Source organism: Vicia villosa, unplaced genomic scaffold (assembly GCF_029867415.1).
Source record: "Vicia villosa cultivar HV-30 ecotype Madison, WI unplaced genomic scaffold, Vvil1.0 ctg.000163F_1_1, whole genome shotgun sequence".
Lineage (NCBI taxonomy): Eukaryota > Viridiplantae > Streptophyta > Magnoliopsida > Fabales > Fabaceae > Vicia > Vicia villosa.
In genome coordinates this window covers 1,389,985-1,396,652 of record NW_026705046.1, presented here as the reverse complement: position 1 = coordinate 1,396,652, position 6,668 = coordinate 1,389,985, and positions in this window count along the sequence as shown.

Below are 6,668 nucleotides of genomic sequence, written 5' to 3'. Positions count from 1 at the left end.
CTTTCAAATGATACAATTGTGAAGGCACCGGAAGTTCAACAAGAAAGTGTACAACAAGAATCAAACACCAATGATCTACCAAAAGAATGGAGAACTCATAGAGACCATCCTATTGATAAAGTTATTGGTGATATTAGCCAAGGAGTTTCAACAATATTAAATCTCAAAGATGCTTGCTTACACATGGCTTTTGTTTCTCAAATTGAACCTTCTAAAGTTGATGAAGCCTTAGGAGACGATCAATGGATAAATGCAATGCAAGAAGAATTAAATCAAGTCGAGAGAAATCAAGTTTGGGAACTTGTTCCTAGACCAAGTGATAAACACATCATAGGTACCCGATGGGTGTTTAAGAACAAGCTTGATGAGAATGGTATAATTGTTCGAAACAAAGAAAGATTGGTGGCCCAAGGTTACAATCAAGAAGAAGGAATCGACTTTGAAGAAACATTTGCTCCGGTTGCAAGGTTAGAAGCTATTCGCCTCTTACTTGCTTATGCATGTTCATTAAATTTTCAGCTTTATCAAATGGACGTCAAAAGCGCATTCTTAAATGGCTACATCAATGAAGAAGTCTATGTCAAACAACCCCCGGGATTTGAAGACTTCAAAAATCCTTCACATGTCTTTAAGTTGATAAAGGCTCTTTATGGCTTAAAGCAAGCACCAAGAGCATGGTATGATAGACTTAGCAATTTTTTGTGTGAAAAGGGTTTCGAAAAGGGTAAGGTTGATAAAACTTTGTTCATTAAGAAAATCAAGAGTAACACTTTATTGGTTCAAGTCTATGTTGATGATATCATTTTTGGATCGACTAACAAAGAAATGTGTGAGGAATTCTCATTGATGATGCAAGGAGAATTCGAGATGTCTATGATGGGAAAGATGAACTACTTTCTTGGATTACAAATTAAGCAACTCAAAGATGGAATCTTTATCAACCAATCCAAATATTGTAAAGAATTGTTGAAGAAGTTTGATATTGATAATTGTAAAGCAATGAATACTCCAATGGGCTCCGATACATATGTTGATCAAGATGAATCCGGTACTCCAAATGATATTACTAAGTATCGAGGTATGATTGGTTCTTTATTGTATTTGACGGCAAGCTGTAACACCCCATATTTTCTAATTTTAATTTAATTGGAAATTAAACTATTAATTAGAATTATTTTGGTATTTGGTTGAATTATTGTAGAATTATGGATTAAGGGCCATTGGGTCGGATGGTGAGGATAGTAGTATGGGGGTGCTAAGTGAGTAAGCCCATTACTAACTATTTTATGTTTTCATAAAATAAGGGAAATAAGGAAAAAGTGTCAGAACGTGAAAAATGAGAAGTGGAAGAGAAGAGTTGAGGAACGTAAAGAGGAACCAAAGAGGAAGAGGGGCAAGGAGGAGGAAAACCCCAAAGCTCAAGGAGAATCAAGAACATAATTCTAGGTAAGGGGTGATTACTCTAATTATGTAGTATTATGATTTTGATGATGATAGGATTGAATTAAGGGATTAGAATCTCTATTTGGGATGTTAGGTTTTGTGAAATACCAACACTGACATGTATGATTTGATGAATTGACTGCAATTGATGATGTAGTATTGTTACATGGTGTTGTGGTATGCTGTTTGTGCATTAGAATCATGTATTTGGAGTATTTTGATGTTATCGATGATCAATTTCGTAATGGTATGAGTTGGTATGTGTTTGGGATGCATAAAAGTCTTAAAAATCATGTTTTTCAGTACTGGGTTCGTGGGAACCGGTTCCCATGTGGGAGGAACCGGGTTCCACTGTGTTAGAACATTAAAAATGGCATTTTTGGGTCCAGGAACCGGTTCCCATGTGGGACGAACCGGGTTCCAGTACAAATTCCAGCAGCACGTTTTGAAAACTGTTCTAACTTTAAAAGCTTCTAATTTTCAAACCGTAAGTCCGTTTTATACGCCGTTTTGGACGTTGTTCCTTAAATTGAATGCTCTACCATATGAAATAAAGAAAACAACAATAACTTGATTTTATTTTGACAAATATCATTTTCTTCAAATGTGGTTTATTCTTGTTTTGCATAGTTGATGAGGTGCAATGAATTGTTGTTTGCATAATTGAATATGTGCAATGATGTGTGTTGTTATAATGTGATTGCTTCTGCTTGTTATACAATGGATGTTGTTCGTGGTAAATATGGTCATCATGTTTTTTGATGAATGATGATGCAGATGGATGTTATTCATGGTAAATGTTGTATCATGCGTTTTGATGGATGATGATGATTGATTTGTTTTGAATGATGCTTGTACATGTACATTCTTGTTGTGACGTTATTGGTAAGATGTGATAAAGCGATGTTAAGCATCAGATTGATGATGATATAAGTATGTGACATGTGTGCATTCATTCATAAATCATTTGCATTGGAAGGCTGATTCCCATTGTGCGGAGATTAGCAGGCAGTCATCGTGTGCCCATGTGGGGTGTGAGCGATGAGGTAGTAGTCGTGTGCCCATGTGGGGTGTGAGCGACTAAAGGGCAGTATCAAAGAGAGAAGTCCTGTGAATGTGATTCACGAATTTTGGTACCACGTGCATAAGAGTCTGCATGGTCTTTGTATAAATTGTGACATGTCAGGATGAAATCCGGTGTTATGATTGTGTTAGGTTATTGGTGCATACTATTGATTTGTGCTTGTGATTGGTATGAATTGATTAATCTAAATATGCTAAGTAGGGTGGATAATTGCTTATTAAATTCTATATCTGATGATTTATAATGCTATTTAATTATGATGTAGTCTCACCCTTACTTTGATGATTTTAGATTGAAGTAGCGGCCTAAGCGATCGGTGAGGATGACTCGTAGAGTTTATCCGGTTATGTTGGGTCGTGTCGGTCATGCTCTGATCTTGTAACACTGGGGGACGATAGTCTTAGAGTTGCTTGTGATACACTGTTTTTCCATTATTGGTTTATGTACCGTTGATTTTATTAGAGATGTTTTATAACATTGTTGAATGAGTTTCCGCTGTGTTGAACATATGTTTTGATATTTTTGGATCATTCCTAATAAAGCATGACACCCGACTTGGTATTTTTATTTATTTTAATAATTGTAGCATCCTTGCTGTTTTATTACTCTGATTTTATTATATTTCCGCGGGGGTTTAGAAGGGTGTTACACAAGCCGTCCTGATATAATGTTTAGTGTTTGTCTTTGTGCTCGCTTTCAAGCGAATCCAAAGGAATCACATTTCATGGCGGTTAAAAGGATCATGAAGTATCTCAAAGGAACGATCAACGTTGGCTTATGGTATCCTAAAGGTAGTGTTTGCAATTTAATTGGTTATTCTGACGCGGATTATGCAGGTTGTAAAACTGATCGTAAAAGCACAAGTGGAACTTGTCACATTCTTGGGAATGCATTAGTATCATGGGCTTGTAAAAAGCAAGCATGTGTTGCTCTTAGCACGGCCGAAGCAGAATACATAGCAGCAGGTAGTTGTTGAGCACAATTTTTTTGGCTTAAGCAACAACTTCGTGACTTCGGACTAGATCTCGGATGCATTCCTCTTCGATGCGACAACACTAGTGCAATTAATATCACAAAAAATCCGGTCATGCATTCAAGAACCAAACACATAGACATCCGACATCATTTTCTCCGAGACCATGTCCTTCAAGGAGATATCGAAGTAACATTTGTGGATACTCATAACCAACTTGCAGATATCTTCACCAAGCCTCTTCCAAAAGAATCGTTTTACAAAATTCGACGAGAGCTTAGAATTTTAGATGAAGGTGATATTTAATTATTTTCTTCATTACCATAAATCAAAGGTACACATCTCTAATAAATTCATATGTGTCAAAAAATTGCTTTATTTATGTTTGTGTATTATGTCTTGATATAAATATGTGTTATTTATGCTTTATCTTTCATAAAAACAAGTTTTTGGGCATTTTCTGTCTGGGAACCCGGTTCCCATGTAGCGAGGAACTGGTTTCCCATAGTAAATTCCAGAGGCATATTTTTTCTGTGTCTCAGGAACCGGGTTCCATGTAGGGAGGAACCGGTTCCTGTGTACTTGTTCAGCAGATTTTGTTTTCTTTTTTGGCTGTCACGTGTGTTTTTGTGTGGCTCTTATATTTTTGTTCATTTTATTTTATTATTTTTTACACATAAATATATATTATGTCTCTTAAACCACACATTTACTCTCATTCAACACATTCACTCATCTTCATCTTCTCCAAAAACCCTTCCACCTCCATTGTCAAACCTCATAAAAGCTCCACTATCTCACTTTTATCAACAAATTTTATTACCCACTACCTCAAACCTCCATATAAACCTTCATTCCTTCACTTATCTCACTCAAATCTTCCTCATCTCTCCAAATCCGAAAATCCCAAACCTAAACCCTAACTCTCAAAAATCCTCCTTCAACCATGGCACCAAGAGCAACAAGGAATGCAAAAGGGAAGAACAAGGTTGGTGAAACTAGTGAAGAACCTCAAGAGCTTCCTCCAACGGTCAAGAGTCGGAGAATCACTTTCAACATTCGTAATCGGAATCTCCTTCCGGCAAAGTACGGTAAACTTCATGATTTTCCAACTCATAGCTTCAATTTACCTGCTAGGTTAGCTAATGCCGGTGTCGCTAATTTTGTGAGTGACCATGGTGAATATTATCCGGATCTGGTTAGGGAGTTTTATCATAACCTTAAGATTGTTACAGATGATTTTGGTGATTTTATTTTAACCTCTGAAGTGTCTAGAAAAGATATCTGTTTAGATGTTGAAGAATTTGGAAAATTATTAGGAATTCCCTATGAAGGTTTAGTGCTCACTCAAGGTAATATTCCGGAAGATTGGAAACCTTATAGTAATGTTGAAGTTTTTGTTAATATGTGTCGACCAACTCAACATGATACGGTTCGACAACAACTTGCCACAAAATACAACATGTTTGGTTCAAGCTTATCGGTTAGTGATAGGATGCTACATCTTATCATTGGATATGTTTTATTTCCGAAAAACTCTAACCATTCTCGTGTTAATGAATTTGAATTAATGGTTTTGGTTGCTTTGACTCGTGGTATTGAGGTAAATTGGGCTCTCTCCATAATGCGTCACATGCAACTCATGGCTTCTCTTAAGGGTGGTTTACCGTATGCAAGAGCTATCTCTTACATTGTTAGGCATGCCGGTGTCCTTCTTCAAAGGGAACCTAAGAAAATCATGGATGAACAAGAATGTGCAATATCCTCCTCAACCGCGCTCAAAAATACCGGTATTGTAACGGATAGAGAAGGAAGATTCTTCTACAAGGTAGATTTTGAGCAACCCGTTCCCCGTGTTCCTCAACCTCCCGAAGGTGGCTATACCATGGAAATGATGTTCAATAAACTTTGCTTAATCCAAACTTCCATTGACAACAACCAACGAGAAAACAATTTTGAACATGGTCTTATGAAAAGGCAAATCCGTGAGATTCAACAAACTCAAAGACGCATCTTGGCACACTATGAAGAAGAGGAAGCAAGTGAAGAGGAAGAAGACCAAGATGATGGGAATGGAAGTGGAGATGATGAAGGGCACATGAATGAAAGTGACTAATAATTGTTTCATTTCTATGTTATGTTTTTTATTGTTCTTTATATGTTTATGTTTCTCTAGACAATGTGTTCTTTATGCCTTGCTATGTTTAAGACTAAGTATTTGTTTTTTTGTTGTAATCGTTTAAACTCTGTATCGTTTCGTACTCATTGTCGTGTTTAAAATATATTTGTTGTGATAATGTGTACGTGTTATGTTTAAGTTTCATATCTATTTCTCTTTTTCCCCATCCTTTTTGATAATAACAAAGGGGGAGAAGAATATGCATGTTTTGTTGTTGTTTTGTTTTCAAAGAAAATGCAGGCCATAACTAAAAGCATCAAATGAACTCACTCCATTTACCAAAGAGAAATCATGGATTTAGGGGGAGTCACTAACATAGGGGGAGCCTTGCATTGTTCAACAAATCTCAAGCACAAAACAACTTTTCAAAGACATTTCAAGACTTGGTTGTCATCATCAAAAAGGGGGAGAATGTAATTGCAAGCTTCTCAATCATACTTGGTTTTGATGAAGACAATTTGGATATCAAACCTTCATAAAGGATGTGCAAAAAGAATATCAAGCTTTGGCAAATTCACACCATTTCAAGTCTTGAAGAATTATGAAGATTTAAATCAAGCTAAAGCGTCAAAGGTATAAATAATTCTCACTTTGATATATAAATGTTCACAAATATATTCCACATGCATTTCATATCATACTATAAAAGTTTCATACCTTAGTAAACATTTGAAACTTTTTTCAAAAGCAAAATTCTAAGGAAAGGTTCCAGGAACCGGTTCCTCCCTAGCTGGGAACCGGGTTCCAGCATTCAGCAAATCTTTGGCTCTGGTTTTTACTACTAGGAACCAGGTTGTACCCCTTTGGGAACCGGTTCCCATGTGTTAAATTTCAAATTTCTGCTGTAACGTTCAGCAGGAACCGGGTTGTCCCAGGCAATAACCGGTTCCTACTGAACCAGTGTGTCTTATCTTTGCATATTTGAACCCAAACGAAAATTGTATTATTTTCACATAACCATTGCATTGTTTCATGGAAATATAACCTTT